Consider the following 18,160-nt stretch of genomic DNA (forward strand, 5'->3'; position numbering starts at 1 on the left):
TGTATATCAACATAATTTTTGGTCCTTCTGGATTTTGTGAACCTATATCAAGATATTAAGCTGAGGCATTGAGTTCTGCCTCACTTGCTTTATGAAAAAAATTCCCAACAAGGTGAGCAATCAGGTGACAGTGGTTCTCGCCCCCAGAAGCACTGAGCATATTTCAGTCATTTACTTGACTTCTCACAGTAGTTTTGTTCACTACTTGCCTTTTTAAAAAAAATGTTTATTTATTTTTGAGAGAGACAGAGAGAGAAAGAGCAGGGAAGGGATAGAGAGAGAGGGAGATAGAGAATTCCAAGCAAGTTCTGTGCTCTCAGTGCACAGCAGCACCCAGGACTCAAACTCAGAGTTGTGAGATCATAACCTGAGTGGAAACCAATAGTCAGATGATGCTTAACCGACTGAGCCACCCAGGCTCCCCTTACTGCTTGTCTTTTAAAATATTTCATTTAAAATAAATAAATAAAATGAAATAATAAGATATTTTATGTTTATCCCTTTTTACAACATCAATTTTACACAAAGCCTATTTTTAAGACTTATCCATATGGCCAGATGCATATCTAGGTGTTCTCTGTAACTGTTGTATATAATCCATAGGGGGCATCTACTACATTTTACTTATATGCTCCCCTAGTCATGAACAGGTAGGTTGTCAAAAAGTTCTTGGCTGTCGGAAATGCTGCACTTTCATTAAAAATGTACTCTAATGGACCAGTGGAGACTTCTCCAGATTATAAATGTAGGGGTGGAATTTCTGGTTTTGAAATAGATGCATACTTGATTTCGCTAAATAGTCCTAGATGGATGCCCAGAAAGGCTATCTGTGCTCATTTCCATGGAGATTTCTGTCCGCCTGTGCCTTTACAAGTGCTTGGCTTTACCCCGTTTTCTGTCTAGCAGTGTTGTTGGTATAAAGAGATTTTCACTTTTGCTTTAATTTTTTAAAATTACCATGGAATTGAACATATCATTTTATTTTTATTAGGCATTTGATCGTATCCTTTTGTAAATGTCATACCCTTTGTCCATTACCCCATAAGCTTCTCTGTTTACTTTTTCTGTCTCTTAGGCCATCTCATCAATTCCCGCATTTTCTAAACCTATCTTTTTCCAGATGATCCCTAAACTTATGTTGCTATCCCAAACTGAAGTTTTAGATCTAACTCTAATGTGACCACGTCCCATAAATGTCTCAATAGCATCACGGAGTCAACTCATCAAAGGTGAATGGTGTTCCTGTGACCCTCCTCTGCTCTGATCTAAGTGGTATTTGGTGCTTGCCAGGTCTAAAAACTACGCGGTCTGCCCACTGTGTGATGTAGGGATCTTCTTGAACACTTGCCTCTTCTTTACTCCTCATGCTCATTGTATACCAACACCTGTGGATTTTATTTGCTGTATCTCTGATTCATCTAATTATATGTCCCTCAGTGTCATTGGCCCTAGATGAAGGTATGCCACTGCTTCTCCTCAACTATTGCAATTTGGTCTCCCCTATCCATTGTTGATCGCCTCCGTTATATTTTTTCACATCAAAACCATTTAACACTGAGTATTTCTTCCCTGCTGAAAACGCCTCAGTGGTTTCCATTGCTTTAGGGAGACATGACCAATGTCAGCATTTCTACAACAGTCTGTATGGTCTGATTCCTGCCTACAGCTCTGGCTGAATCTTCTGGCACTGCTGTAACTGCCTTCAGTCCTCTTACCCTTTTCATAGCTGAAGTCGTTTCCTCTTCCAGATCCTGGTTCAAAATATTACTTTCTCAGGGAACAGTTCTTTACAGCCTGAGTCAAATTTCTTTGTTATATGGCCTCAGAATAATGTGTAGATTTCTTGCAGATTGGTTATCTCTTTGTAATCATGCCTCTATTTGGGCAATCATTTCATTAATATTCATCTTTCCCACCCTTTTCCAATAGATCATATACCATGGATGTTTATGTTTCCAAGCATGGTGCATGCCTGATGCACAATAGACACTCAATATGCGTATGTTGAGTAGATTAACACATTTCGGTTTTGAAAATGTGTGTATATGTGTATGTGTGTGTGTTTGTATATGTGTGTGAATTTTAGAGCAGGATGCGTGAAATTATTAATGATGGCTACAAGTAGTGAGATTACCGGTATTTTTTAGTTAGCTATATATGTTTTTCCCTAAATGGTGTAATAAGTTAAAAGAAGTGAAACAAATTATTTCCAAAGAACCAGTTTTTCAGATTGCATTTCCTGAATGTCCCCTTTCTGCATTTTCATTTTCTTTAAAAATATAAATCCGTTGGCTTTCTTCTCTCGCTTTTGCAATACATCAGAGGCTGTAAATCTGCATTCCAATGACTTTTGAGGGAGCAGTATTGGGAAACATTGCATAGTAAGCTAACTAACTAGTTACATGTTACTTGCACTGACCCATTGCTTAAAATCAATTAGCCAACTGGGAAAAAAAAATCAATGATTTCTTTGAAAGAATCATAAAGGGACAGTGGAATGCTTTTTTTCCTGCATAAATTACTAGCTGGTTTTAAGAGAGAGTGACATCGTTTAAAAATCAAATGATTTGGGGGCAAAGTAAATAGGGACTTTAACCTTTTTGATCCAAAATAATATTGATGATGTTTACGTAGGCATATTTCGAATGAGACAAACTTTTTCTTTCAATGTACTTTATCCTCTTAAAATTGTTTAAGGACGATAAAATAGACTATCTTCTCTATAGCCCTCAGGTTATCTGATTAGTTTAGGTTGTGTGATGAAAACTAGGTACATCAGGGACAATAACCCAGGTCTTTTCACTGCGAGGACAGCTCTTTTTCTGTATTTGTAATTTTATTACGTAGAGATCATTTTTCTCTGGAAATCTGAACTACTCGCTATAGGCTATTCTAGAAACACCAGTAGGGGGACATACCACTACCCTAATAAAAAAAACTAGTATTTATTGAACAGATCGTAACTGGAACTTGAAGGATCGTATTGTGTATCCATATGACCATTCTACGTAAGTAGGATTATTCTTACCAGATAGCTGAGGAAACTAGATCCTGGACAGCTTAAATATTTTAACCAAATATACACATACACTAAATGGAACATTCAGAACTCAACGAGGGGTACCTGGGTGGCTCAGTTGGTTAAGCGGCTGACTTCGGCTCAGCCCCGCGTCGGGCTCTGTGCTGACAGCTCAGAGCCTGGAGCCTGCTTCGGATTCTGTGTCCCCCTCTCTCTCTGTCCCTCCCCCGCTCCTGCTCTGTCTGTCAGTCTCTCTCAAAATTAAGTAAACATTAAAAAAATTAAAAAAAAAAGAACTCAACAATTATGTTCTACGGTTTTCAGCAAAATCACTGAGGATACATCAATTCATCTAGCTTAGCATGGAAGGACAGGACATGAACAGGTGCCATGTCTGGGACCTTTAGCTCTCAAGTCACAGGTCTCACTTCAGGAAATGCACTTCAAACATTTGCTCAGCGCACACTGTGATGTCAGGCATTTGGTGAAGCAGCATTGGATGCCGTGGAAGTTGAAGGTGGGTATCCTCTCAGCAGATCTCAGGATCTAGTCATAAAGACAATGTTACAAACGTCTCCGATCTAATGAAGTTAACGCCTACTAAAAAGAAATGAAAAGTTCCGTAGGACCAAAAAGGACTTAGCAACTAATACAGGCTGGGAGGATGGGAAGACTTAATTTTATTGACAGCAGTGCGGCCTGGGGTCATAGACAAAAGCAAACTTCTTGATATAGGATAGAGGAGTAATTTCTTATTAATAAGAAAGTGCGTGCAATGCCCAAAAGTGTCACAACGGGATTTGTTGCAAAATGAGAGGGGGAAAAGAGTGCACAGGAATGATTTTGCAAGGGCAGTGGAAGGAGATCTGACTCGAGAGATACGTTGGGCAGAGTCTTCTATGCGCTTCTGATTTTCTGCTGTGTTTCAAACATCCTAGGCCATCTGTAGCTACTTTGACTCCATTTTGTAAGCTCCCCGTGGACCCCTGCCACTGTCCCCTCAGGCTGCTGGTCATCACCGTGAGCGGCTCTGATTCACCCCCCAGAGGCTGTAGGCCCTCACCCCAGGGGTTTCTGTTACTTGCCATGCTGCTCACTGACCGTGTCAACTTTTTCCTGAGCCCTATGTTCCTGGAAAACAGCTACAGTCAAGAAATTCTCCACCTTTTGTGTCCTGGAAACGGCTCACCCCAAAGAACTATCTTTGTCCATGTGACTTAGATAAGACTCAAGGATGAGCCCTCTTTGTTTAACCTATGATAAGACACAGGCACTGCAAATTCTCTCTTGTCGCATCAATAATTACCTGAACTGTTTGTCCACACTGACCAGTCTGGACAAAATGTCCCCCACTTTGACTTGACCAGACATTAGCCAGGCTTCTGTCCTTCTACAGGGCGCCTGAACTTTGACCCATTGTTAAGCTTAAACAAATATTGGAACTTTAAACAGGCATTGAAGGATGGAACAACTTCCTTTGGATAGCCCCTCCACAAAATCGACTGCCGACAGAGATATTTCTTGCTCCACTCTCCGATCGTGCCACCTGCTCATCAAATTCCCCTGCACCTGTTTTTTTCTTCCTAGCCTTGTTTGATCCTCCCCATGAAAGAAAACTCATTTCTGCTTGAACTGTGAGATGCTTATGGATCTTATGGTTCACATATTCTTCGTGTTGCAATAGACCCCCTCTCCTGATTAAAGTAGTTTTTCGTTTGTTTGATTTTTGTCCCAAAGAAAATGTCTCCTTACCCAAGTTCAGATTCTTTTTTTTTTTTAATTTGTCATTGGCCAACATGGGCTATTGTTACCTGTCCATGGCACTCTTGGTACTCAGCCACCATGAACTGTTTTCACTAGCACTGCGCAGGATTCTGTTACTACTCTGTCAGGTGCCTCTGAGTTCAAGTGACAAAGTGCTTTTCCAGAATTGTGCCAGTAGAATAACATCACCCTCCCATCCACAGTACCCGTATTTTCCCACCAAACCAAGAGGGGAATTGGAGATACTTAACATGTGCTAAAAATACCGAAAAATGTCTTCCCCCATGGAAAAAAAATTGAGAAAGTAATATTCTTAATCAGAGTAGATGTAATCACTTGTACCACTTAAAAGAACATTCGTTATTAGGAATTAAGGATCTCTCATGGCAGGGGTGTTTAAAAGGAATGGTATAATTTGTGAATACTGGATCTACCTTTGAAAAGTCACTTGATGTTCAAAGGGCAAAATTACATGGAAAAACTGCACAAAAGACTACTGAAAGTCATGAAATTGGATTACTGTTATCTCTGAGACTCGAATCTTAGTATTGTGGTTACATGAAAAGTCATTGAATTTGGGGGCTGGAAAATCTAAGAACTAACCCCGAGTCTGTGCATTACAAGGCACGTAACTTTGGGAAAGTCACTTCAATTCTTTGAGCCTCTGTTGCCTTGACTAATAAAATGTGTCATGATAATCAGATGGTGTTGAAAACCTCCCTGGAGGGTTTCAGGTGCACAGGGATGACTCAGTAATTGTGTTTCCATCCTTCTTGATTTTAACAGGCGATTTTGATTCTCCTATGATTTGATGTTTCCCGGCCAAGAAGTGTTCCATGTCTGTATATTTTTTCAGCCCAGACTTTTTGTAAGCACCCTGAGGATGGGAGGTGGTATTTTGAGCATCGTTGTGCCTCTAATAACAGAATAACTGACCCAGAGTAGGAACTCATTATAAGTCTATTCATTCAGTGACTGATTAGAGATGACTTACTCAAAATGAGCAATAGAAAGTTTAGTCTTATCATCTGGGAATTTCTTCTAGGTTAGAGACCGCCTGGGCTGCTTAATAATCTCATTATGTATAGAGAAACATTACAAAGGATTTAGCTATTTAACTTTCCCCAGGGCAAATGAAGATATACAAGCTTCTTATAAAATGCATTTCTGCTTGAATATAAAAGAAGATCAATTTTGGTTGCACAGGTGATTGTATACCAGAAAAATTGGCACCCATCTTTTTCCTCAAATGTTGCCTCAATAGAGGCAACAATAACAGTAATAATAATACCTAATGTTTTGGAAGTATATTAGGGGAAATCATTGTGTACGGAGAAACCTGTAGATTGCTTATTCCACTGTATGTTATGTTCCCCTGAAGCCTGTATATCCATTAAGGCAAGTTGTAATTCTTATTATCTTAATAAAAGTGGGTACCACATAGACAAAAATATCAATGAACAAGTTCCCACCCAAAGGGACTTTCTTCAAACATCACTGTGAAAAATAGTCTTGAATGCCAAGCTTTACAGAAAGAAGAAAATAATTGTTTTCCTATATTCTAACGATTCCTCTTATGTAGCAAGTGTCAGGGATATTATATTTCTATACACATAATAAGTTACAACAAACTTAGTGGTTTTAATAATGCCCATTTATTATTTCTTAGTTTCTCTGTGTCAGGAATCTTGGGATGGCTTAATCGGGATCTCTGTTCAGGGTCCCATAGGGCCACTCAAGGTGTTATGTACAGCCCATTCTCATCTGGAGCTTGACTGGGGAAGATTGGAAGAATCTCCTTCCAAGTTCATTCAGACTGATGACAGGATTCATTTTCTCTCAGGTGTTAGATGGAGTGCCCAGGTTTCTTACTGGGTGTTGGCTCTTGCCCGTCCTAATGTTCTAGAGGCAGCCTGCAGATTGCTGCCATCTGTCTCTCTCCACAGGAAGTATGTAACATGGCAATGTGCTTCATCAAGCCCATTTTTTCCCTTAGCTTATTTTTAAGATCTCTTCACACTGATTTTAGCAATGTCATTATGATTAACTTGGTTTGGTTTGCTTTGTTCTTAAGTTTCACTGAACTTCTTGAATCTGTAGACAGATAGTTTTCATCAATCTTTTTCACTTATTTCTTTATTTTTTTTTCTGTTCTCCACCTTTTTTTCTCTTTATGTATCCCAGTTATACCTATATTAGACTATTTTATATTTTCTTTGGTTCTTTAATTTGGATACTTTCTTTTATTCTATCTTCAAGTTCATTGGTATTTTCTTCTGCAGTGTCTAATCTGTTGACAATCCCAGCTAATTACTTTTAACATTAAAATATTGTATTTTTCAAAACTAGAAATTCAACTTTGTTCTTTTTATAGCTTTTGATTTATCTTGTTTATGTGTTTATTTGCTTTTATGTGATTAAATCTAACCATAATAGATGTCACCCAAATCCTTGCCTATTAAATCTATCATCTGTCATCTTTGGGTCTATTTCTATTTACTGATATATTTTCTATTTATGAATTACTTTTTTCCTACTTTACATGTGAAGTAATTTGTTTTGACCACAGAGATTTGGAATTGTACACTTTTTTTTTAATGCCAGATTTTTTTGTTGTTGTTTGTTTGTTTTTCTTTGTAGTATGTTGGACTTTTTTCTGTCAGGAAGGTTAGTGAATTGTGGCTCAGTTCAATCCTTTTGAGGTTGTTTTAAAGTTTGTAAGAGGGAGTTCAGTGTAGTTTTACTCTGTGTCTACTTTATCCCTAACACTAAAAAATGACCCTTGCTGAGTCCTAGTGAGTATGCTGATATTCAGCAAGGACCCTTCTTTTCTGCCCGGCCGGAATTCACACGTCTCCCAGCCCTACATCACTCGGAATCATTTGGTTTACAGATCTTTATCCATGTGTAGCTTAATTTTCATCAACAGACTCAAGAGTATAACTCCATGCTATTATCAGCACCTGTTTGTGTAGCTCCCTTCTTTCTGGCACTTTTTAGTCATCCCCTACTTTCTGTATCCAATTTCTGCCTTTTCAATTCAGCAAGACCACTTTGTTCTTCCTGGTATTCTTCTGCCTGTATTGTGGTCTGGGAGATTCTCCAGGTGGAGAATCATTACTTTGTTTCCCTTCTTTTAGAGGTGCTCCCCCCACCCCTCATCCTTTATAGAAAGCTTCTTAATTTCTATTCTTCCAGATCAAGAATCAAATATTAATGTTTATCTGGAGTCATGTTTCCCTTAAAGTTTTTTCACCTCCATCCGATCGTATGTTCATTTGTTCCACCTTGTAAGTTAATGACTCTCTCCTGCATTTTAGAGAACTAATTGAGATAAGCATCTCTCTGTTGAAGAGCTGGATTTGAAAGTTTTAAGTCTACAAAACATATTTTCTCACTCCAAGTCTGGTATGTCTCTGTTGTATCAAGTCTTCTTTAATTATCTGTTAAGTTTGCAAAAGAAAAAAAAACCAAAACTACAAGGCCAAGCTCCCCTGTCTCAAACCCTCTTGTTATCACTGATGAATGTCCTTGACAATTTTGAGGAAAGCAATTGAATGCTGTTTACACTCCCCCTCTTCACACCCCCTCAAGCTCCTCCGGGAACAGTGAGTTCATTAACTCTTTCTTCAGAGAGCTGGTCTGGCACATGTTGACTGCCTTTGTACTTTTCTCCGGTAGCTTTTTTGTAAATGTCAAGGACCACTCCACAGACACTTAAAAGGGACATGCCGTAGAGACGCCAACACAGATGGATAGCAGATGTAAACTTAACAAATGGCTTCTTCAATAACCAAGTCTGCCAGGGAAAGAGACCTGTGTCAAATGTGTCCCCAGTGGAGTGTAGAGATTAATACCTGCTCTTTTCAATGGGGCCAAACTGGATAAGCCAGATAACCGATAACTTTTAATTATGATTTTCCTCTTTATTTATCAAGCGAGAAAATAACTGCTGATTGAATGCTTCCTATGTGTAAGTTTCTTTAAATAGATGATTGATGGACTATTTTAACTGCATAACGAAGGCATGATGTACCTTTATATTTTACGTGTGAAAAATCTGATAGTCAGACAGGAAGTGGGTTTCCCAGTGTTGCACAGATAATAAATGTTGGAGGGGCCATCAACTCTTCACTGCTTGATTGAGAAATGATCTTGATTTTTCTTTGTTTCATTAGGTCTCCCCTAATGTCCTTGCATGTATCTCTAGGATGTTAGTTACTGTACTTGTTGGGGATTTTGAATTATATAGAACCGAAACCAAATCTTGCTAAATTTAGCAAATTATAGGAAAAAAATGTAAAAGCTTGTAAAAACATAAGGCAAGCTAAAGAATCAGGCTTAAAAAGATTAACAGGAAAGGTACTTCTGGGATCTGGGGAACTGGAACGGAAAATGATAAAACAGTACTATTAGGTGATTACCATTGGGATTCATTGGTCCCCGCCATGTTTGAATTTTAATTTTTTTAAATGTTTTTTACAAAGTTTCCCAAACTCATAGAAAAGCATACAAAATAACAAAAGAGATACTCACCTATGTGCCAGAGTTAACTTTAATAGCTTGATGCTTTTTACTTTAAATATATTTTATTAGAAAGTAGTTTAGACAGTAATAAGGCCTCACCCTCTATTCTTTCCTAAACGTAATCTGTATCTTAAAGTTGGCCTATTGCTTCTCCATTCATGCTTTGTATTTTGTGTATATTAATATACCTAAATATAAATGAATGACATATATTTTATATTGTTTTAACATTTATATAAATGTTACCATACTGTGTGTATATTTTCCAACTGGCATTTCCCATCAAATAATATTTTTTTTTAATTTCCCGTGTCTATATTTCTTGATCTCATTTATTCATTTCTGGTATCTTCCTAGTGTTTCATTGAATAAATCTATTTATATAATTCCTTAGTGAAGAAAAAGGTAAGTCATTTGCCCTTTTTTTCTTTGCTGCAACAGTCTTGCTCTATCTTTATTCGTAATTTTCCCTCTGGGAGATAATTACTAAGCTATTGAGTACACCCACTTTGACTTCACCAGGCTTTACCAAATTGTACTTCACAGGGGTTGTTATAACTAATAGACCTATTAGCAGTGTAACTGAGCTCTCTTATTTTTCTATGTTTTTATTGATATTTGGCAATTCAGAGCAAGTCATTAAATGTTTATTGAGCACATGCTGTAAGTGAAGAACTGTTCAACTTTTTCAGAAGCAATAGTAAACATAAGAGATAGAAATGTGTGTCCTTAGACAACCTATACATTGATGAGGCAATACATATAATACCCAATAATTATAAACACAAGTTTTTTGTTTGTCTTAGAAGGTTGTGTTATTTGTTGGGTAAAGGTTGCCTCATATACCGTCTCTGAGCCCCTCTTGGCAATATAGGAAGGGACCTTGGACCTGGAACACTTCCTTACCTACCGATAAAGAGCCCACACAGTCTGTGAGGGGTTATCACCTTACCTTGTGTGGGAATATCTGTGCTCATTGTAGGACAATTAGTACTCTTTTTTCTCTGCTTAAAGTGTGTGTGCTATGTGGCACCCAGCCAACCCCCCTGCTGTATCTGTCCTCTGCAGGGAAGGGACAGGGTTCCTTCTACTGTGGCAGGACAGGGCTATGCATGGGTAGTTTGCCCTTCCACTGTGGCCTGGAGGGGGCCACTGGCCATGGGGGACCAATGGTCACTATTGGGGCTGGTCTTGCTCCATCTCTACTTTGGGTAGGTGGGTCCATCCGGTGGTTGGCCGTGCTGTGTTCTCCTTGGAGACTCTTATCCCTAAATGCAATGGGTGGGGGGTGTTTGGAATCCTCCCTTGGGACTGATAAGCAGTGCACAGTACTCTGCTCCACAGTGATGGAGAAAAACAAGGAAAAACAAAGCAATAGACAGTGTCAGAGGGAGGACGATATTGCATTTTTAAATTAACAGTTAAAGGAAGCTCTCACTTAGGAAGGGACATGCAAGCAAAGACCTGTTGACTCCACAGAAATGTAGGAACAAGCACGCTCGTTATCTAAAACTTGCTAGACAGAGGGGAGAGCCAATTAACTGAAGTGAAAGTATTCCTAGTTTTTTGTCTGTTTGTTTTTGAGGAAGTAGGGAGGCCAGTGTGGCTATGAGACAGAGTAGTTGGAAAGGAGAGCAAAAGAATGATAGGAGTGTTTTTTGGGGTCCTGCTGACTATCATAAAGACTTTGGTATTCATCTGAATGGGATAGGGATCCACTTCAGGATTTTAAATACTGGATGATACGATCATATTTGACATCTGGCTGCCATACTGAGAGTTTCTAGGAGGGCAAAGATGGAAGAAAATCCCAATTAGGAAGGCAAGGAAGAATAAATAGTGTGTTGAGCCAGTTTGACAACAATGAAGGTGATGAAGAATTCTTGGGTATTATTGGGCTGTTTAAATCTTGCCAACTGATTGACATGAACTGGCTTCTCACTGTTTAGTTCATTTGCATTTCCCTAATTATAAGTAACATTAAACTTTTTTTTCATCTGTCACTTCTTTTTATATTCTCCATAAGGTAGCAATATGATTTCTTGTTGATTTGTAGGTAATGGATTCATTATCCAAATATTTTTATTATATTCACCTCAAATATCTCCCAGAAATCTGAATTCTCTTTCCACTTATTTGTGACATAAGTGCACTTACGTATTTCTTTACTTGCAATACACTATCTAGTAATACTTTCTTCTACCATTTGTGAACTTCCCCTTCTGCCTCCTATTTCTCTTTCTTCTTGTTCTTGTTTAAATTGCTTACAGGGCTTATATTTATGTTGGCACATCCATGAAATCATTGGCTCATGTGGAGTCACAAAGATCTACTCATAATGTCTTCTTGCAGAGCTTTGAAAGATTTAGATAACTGTACCATTTTGAGTTAAATCTGTATATGGCATTAGAAAGGGGTCCACACTAATCAATGCATGTGTGTGTCCATTTATCCAAGCACTTTCCCCCATTAAACTAGCCTTACATCTTTGTTGAAGGTTAACTGAAGGTGAAGAATGAGGATGAAGCATGTCCACCTTTATGTCAGTGTTTCTTGATTACTGTACTTTTGCAATAGGTTTTGAAATAAGAAGTGTAAGTCTTGCAAATGTGTGCTTCCTTTTCAGAATTGTCTTAGCTATTTTGCTGCTTTCCATTTCCATGAGAATTTTAGGGTCAGCTTTTCAGTTTTGGCAAAAACAGCCGATTGGGGTTCCGACGGAGTTGGGTTTGTTGATAGATGTGGAGAACAATGTTATCTTAACACTGTTAAGTCTTCATGTCTATGAATATGGTTGCCTTTTTTATTTATTTTGATCTTCTTTCATTTTTTTTTTCAAAATGTTTAACTGCAGAGAACTGAGGGTTGCTGGAGGGGCGGTGGGCAGGGGATGGTCTAGATGGGTAATGGCACTTGTGAAGAGCACTGAGTGTTGTATGTAAGTGATTAATTGCTAAATTCTACTCCCAAAACTAGTATTACACGATATGTTAACTAACTGGAATTAAAATAAAAACTCGGAAAAAAAACTTTATGGTTTTAGGGTACAATCCTCACATTTCTTTTGTTCAGTATATTCCTAAGTATTTTATTCTTTCTGATGCAATTGTGAATGGAATTATTTTCTTAATCACCAGCTTTCTTTTGATCAGTGTCTTCCTGGTGTAGGTTTAGAGCTACTTTTTCCTCACTGAAGATCCCTCCTTTACCCTTGTCAAAGCATCAGAAGCATAAGCTTCTGTGCTGCCCATGGGAAATGGTAGAACATCTCCAAACTCTTTTGGAGATGGCTTAGTGGGGTGGCATCAGGTCCTGTTTTGATCAGCCCACGGCTTTCACTGGATGCTATGTGCAAGTTGGAACCCAGTAACAGCTAACTACTACTGGCCCAGTCCCCCCCCCCCCCACCCCACCCCTCACCTGAGGGCTGCTTTGCACTGATTATAGCACCAACACTCTGGTTGTCAATTATCTCTTCATTTCTTCCATTTGAGTTTTATATTGTTTTCTTGCAGTCTCATCTGTGTGTTCAGAATATTTTATAGTAATCCAGAGGTTGGAGATTTTATAGGGATGGCTTCCACTCTTGGTTAATCCGCCATATTGATGAACACAAAATCTCCAGTGATTTTGATTGTTCACTGATATTTAACTTCAACAGTACTTCAAGAATGAGAGGAGAGAATTCAGCTGCTGCAGAGCAATTTTCTTGTCACCGTCTATGGTGAAGATATAACAACCTGTTTGACCCCTCATGAACCCAAGGTACAGTTATTCCAAAGGGAAACAGGGATGCTATCAGTGGATCTCTTCATTAAAATAAAAGGGTCAAATCGGCTGTGAGGGAGAACAATGCATCTCCTCTCCAACAACAGAGACAGGAAGCACGTGGCCACCTTTAGCAGTAAGGGAACCCTTGATTTTCGCTGAGCCTAGTTCCTTCTGCTGCACAGAAATGGGAATCTGTTGGTGAAACAGAAGGGTGTTAGTGGAATCAAAAGGTTCATTCCAAGATAGGTAGTCATGAATGCAAATTTTTCTGCCCCACTGATCTCAGGTGTGATGACTTGTTTTGCCCAGGGAAATGTGGCCAAAAGTGATGTGTGGTCACCCCCAGGGGAAGCTTTAATAAATATCTACTTTGTTTTCCTCTCTTTCTCTCTGTCCTAACAGTTACCAGTATTCCAAACCGTGCTTCCCCGTCAGGCTTGGTTGGAGAACAAGGGTACTGCTGGCCTGAGAACAAAGATCTGGTCATTTGCTAATGAATGATAAGCTTTAGCAAGAAGCACATCTTTGTTGGGGCACCTGGGTAGCTCAGTTGGTTAAGCGTCCAACTCTTGATTTTGGCTCAGGTCATGATCTCACAGTTAATGAAGCTGAGCCCCACGTCGGGCTCTGCACTGACAGTGCAGAGCCTGCTTAGGATTCTCTCTCTTTCTCTCTCTGTCTCTGCCCCTCTCCTGCTCATGCTCTCTTTCTAAATGAGCAAATAAACATTAAAAAAAAGAAGTACGTCTTTGTTGTGTTATGTCTGCCTGAGATTTGACAGTTGTTCACTATTCCAAGATCATAGAGCCATGGAGACCATTACAGGGATAGAGGGTTTTATGTGAGCAATTAGCATTGTCTGCTACAGGTGGGTGCTAAATGACTACTCAATTTTATAGATGAGGAAACTTAGCTCAAGCAGGTTAAATCATCTGCCCAATTGCATGTAGCTAATTAATAGTGGTGGGATTGTCCTCTAAAAACTATATTTGTATAACTATGCCATGGTAACATTATTTTTTATGACAAAAATGGCTCAAACTAGTAGGTACTAAAATGATTTTCATATTCAAAAAATCCTCCTCTCAATCATATCCCCCCAGACAACCCCATAGCATCAAACACCAAGCAACCCTATTTTTATTACAAATTGAATCTCTTGGAATGTTATCTGGTACACTTCATTTAACAGCAATTAAATTTTTCATAGGTTTGCATTAAATAATGTATTAATGAACAGTGTTATAAATGTTCTGTCATTATGATTTGCAATTAAAATGTCCCATAGAGTCTTGTGCTAATGATAATAACTAAATTACTGACACCTTTAGGATCCCTGTTGCTTTCAAATCCTTGGGACTGGTATGGAAATTCAGCGTGGTCAATATTAACTTCAGCTGTCATATGATGCAAAACTCCTCATGAATAAGCATTGTTCAACTTATTTCAAAATATATTCCAAAACACCTGTTTCAAAATCAAAATAGATATCTATTTTCAAAGGCACCAGTAAAATGTGCAAGCATATTAATATAAGCTAAACTTTATTTCCATGAGTTGATCTGCACCTGTAACATTTATCACATTGGATTGGGACAATAAAAATACAGTGGCCACTTTGGAATCTCTATTTAATGAATTTATCAATCAATGGCCTTAAATTGTCCCCTTGATACGGCTAACCTGCCATTAAGACAAGTGTCTAGGGGCACCTAGGTGGTTCAGTTGGTTAAGTGTCTCACTCTTGATTTCAGCTCAGGTCATGATCCCCCAGTTTGTGAATTCAAGGCCCACACTGAGATTCTCTCCCTTTCTCTCTGTCCCTCCCCCTGCTTGTGCTGTTTCTCTCTCTCTCTCTCTCTCTCAAAATAAATAAATAAACTTTAAAAAAGACAAGTGTCTAACAATAATATTAATGTATAAAATTTGTATAGAACTTTTGACCTTTCAAATCACCTTTATAGAAACTCTCGAAAACATTTTAGTGTAAATTAACTTAATAGCATTCTAGTAATTGAGAAATTGAGGTGTAGAAATATCAAACTCTTAAGGGCATAGTAGGTAGGTAGACGTGATGCACGGAAGGTTCTTCTGACTCTAAGCACAGTATTCTTGGCATTAAATGGCAGAACGAGAGTCCTTGCCGAAGACTTCAAGAGAGGAATTACTCAGAGCCAAAGTTCTATTGGGAAGAGATTCATTCCACAGAGTACCAGGGGAAAGCTGTGTGACCTTGTAAGACCCCTATCACTGTTATTACAGATAAACCACCACTGACCCAAATGAAGTAAAACCTTGAGGTGAAAATATTTAAGATAATGAGGAGATGGTCTGGGGCACCTGGGTGGCTCAGTCAGTTAAACATCTGACTTCAGCTCACATCATGATATCTCCGTTCAGGGGTTTGGGTCCCACGTCGGGCTCTGGGCTGACAGCTCAGAGCGTGGAGCCTGCTTCAGATTCTGTGTCTCCCTCTCTGTCTCTCTGCCCCACCCCTGCTCATGCTCTGTCTCTCTCTTGAAAATAAATCAACATTAAAAAACTTAAAGAAAAAAAGATAATTAGGACATGGGCTCTGTTGGTGGTGGAAGTTGGATCCTGAGAGAGCAGATACGGAGTGTAAATCAAGCAAAGGGAATGGAATTAAAATGGCTCCACAGATGCTCCGGTTGTCCACTGTGCAGCAAAGCCCCACCATATGATAGCTGCTTAAAGCCAGAGCAGTCTTGTTTAGACCTCTGCTCTGCAATGCAGAGGTTGCTCCTTTCTGCTCTGTGTAAAATCCTCTGGGTCTCTGGAACAATGGGTTTGGAGTCCTCTGAAGGATGCCAGCTGCCTGCTTGGACCTTAACTGGGACCCTCAACCAGAACACCTTCAAGCGGCCTCCTCTAGGCTTGCTCATAACATGAGAGCTGGGTTTTGAGAAGGAAAATCCAGGGCATGCCAGTGAAGGCTGTGACCTTTTAAGATCATGGAAGACCCAGCCTCAGAAGTGATGCGATGTCGGTTCCATCACTTTCTGTTTCTGAGACTTGCCTAGAGTCGTGTGGAAGGTAATATGACTCACCTTTCGATGGCAGGAGTATGATATATCGACAGACGTATTTTAAAACCATCACAAGCTTTTTAAGGACTGATAAGGAAATATCATTAAGACAAAATAATGGGAAAAAATAATGTACAGAAACCATGTGCTTAATTTTCTATCATTTATATGAAAATGGGAGAACATAATACATATTTATAGTGTTATTTCCCCCAACACATAGAGCTCAGTAAACATTTGTTTATTGACTGAATACTGAATGAACCCAAATCGTCTCTGTCACTTATCCTTGTGGGCACATCAAGGGAGGAGTAGAGAATCAATAGTAAACATTCTTTTGCTCGTGAAATCTCAGTGAGATGGACACAGATACAGGCCTCCTGAGAAGGGAAGGGTCATTTCTGAAGAGGCGTTTGAGAAAGGGTGTCGAATACATGTAAAAAGCAGATGTATCAGGTTTTGCAGTGGTATCAGGGTCCTTAAAGGAGTTAGAGAAGGAATAGTTGAGACACAGGTAAGTGATTTGCAGAGAAAAAAGTCGGAACATGTGTCTCATGAGGATTTATCACTGTTGGCTCCATGATACAGAAGAGAGGAAACCCATGTTACTTTTATCTGAGAGGCAAACCGAGTTAAATAAGTAAATTCAAGGGAAATTCCATTGGGTCAAACTGTGGATGGTTTGCATTTGTTTAGGCATAAGGTTAAGGATGGCAACTAGCAGGGCGTATGGAGACTTGAAGCAGAGAGAGGTGAAGAAACATACCTGAAGTGCTTCGTGCGTAAACTTCTTGGCAATAGTGCCCAACTTAAGGTCATGTAATGATGAGTTTGTGGAGCTTAAGTCTTAGTTTTATCTGACACTTACATTCATTCATATTCTGGACACAGTTCTGGTGTTCTTCAAAAAAGATCAATTTCAGGGGTGCCTGGGGGGCTCAGTCAGTTAAGCGTCCGACTTCGACTCAGGTCGTGATCTCACGGTTTGTGGGTTCGAGCCCCGCGTCGGGCTCTGTGCTGACAGCTCGGAGCCCGGAGCCTGCTTCGGATTCTGTGTCTCCCTCTCTCTCTGCCCCTCCCCTGCTCGTGTTCTGTCGCTGTCTCTCAAAAGTAAGTAAACATTTTAAAAAGATTTAAAAAAAACACATCAATTTCTTTCCACCTCATGGCATTATGAGAAAGACACCAATATCATCACTTCCATTTTCAGATGAGGAAACTGAGGCACAGACCTCACATAGGCAGCATGAGGCAGAGCCAGCAAGCCCAGAGACCAGCCTCTCTATACGTTGAGCCTTGCATAGGTAAAATCAAAGTTCTGTGAAGCCATCATTTGATCACCACACCAAGCTCCCTCTCATGCATTGGAATCGTTCAAGGCTTAATTGAAATTATCACAAGCCTAAATTTATAGAAGAAGAATACAAAGAGACCCGAGTAGTAGTAACATCAGTAGCTTCTGGACTAGTATATTCCCCCCTCTAAGGAGACAAACTCAAGCCTAGAGACGAGGCAAGTGACCTGTAAGTGACCATCTAACTGACTGAAGGTAGATCCTAGGCGAGAAGCCAGCTTTTAATAGAGTATTTTAATAAAACTCTAACCATACTGACTTTATTTTCTGTCCCAACTGCCTATCTTTGTGAGAAGAGGTTACTATCCAATTCTGACCATCCACCTTTACACTCAGAACTGAAATCTGGAATCACCCCATTTCAACGTTTTTTATTTATTTTTGGGACAGAGAGAGACAGACAGAGCATGAACGGGGGAGGGGCAGAGAGAGGGAGACACAGAATCGGAAACAGGCTCCAGGCTCTGGGCCATCAGCCCAGAGCCCGACGCGGGGCTCGAACTCACGGACCGCGAGATCGTGACCTGGCTGAAGTCGGACGCTTAACCGACTACGCCACCCAGGCGCCCCATGGAATCACCCCATTTCAATCCAACTGGTAGGTTTATCTCCCCCTCGCCCGGGAATTGATTGTCAATTTGTCTTTCTTTTTGCCTATACTGTAGAAAAGATTTTCTT

The sequence above is a fragment of the Panthera onca genome, chromosome F2, assembly GCF_046562875.1.
Source record: "Panthera onca isolate mPanOnc1 chromosome F2, mPanOnc1 haplotype 2, whole genome shotgun sequence".
Taxonomy (NCBI): domain Eukaryota; kingdom Metazoa; phylum Chordata; class Mammalia; order Carnivora; family Felidae; genus Panthera; species Panthera onca.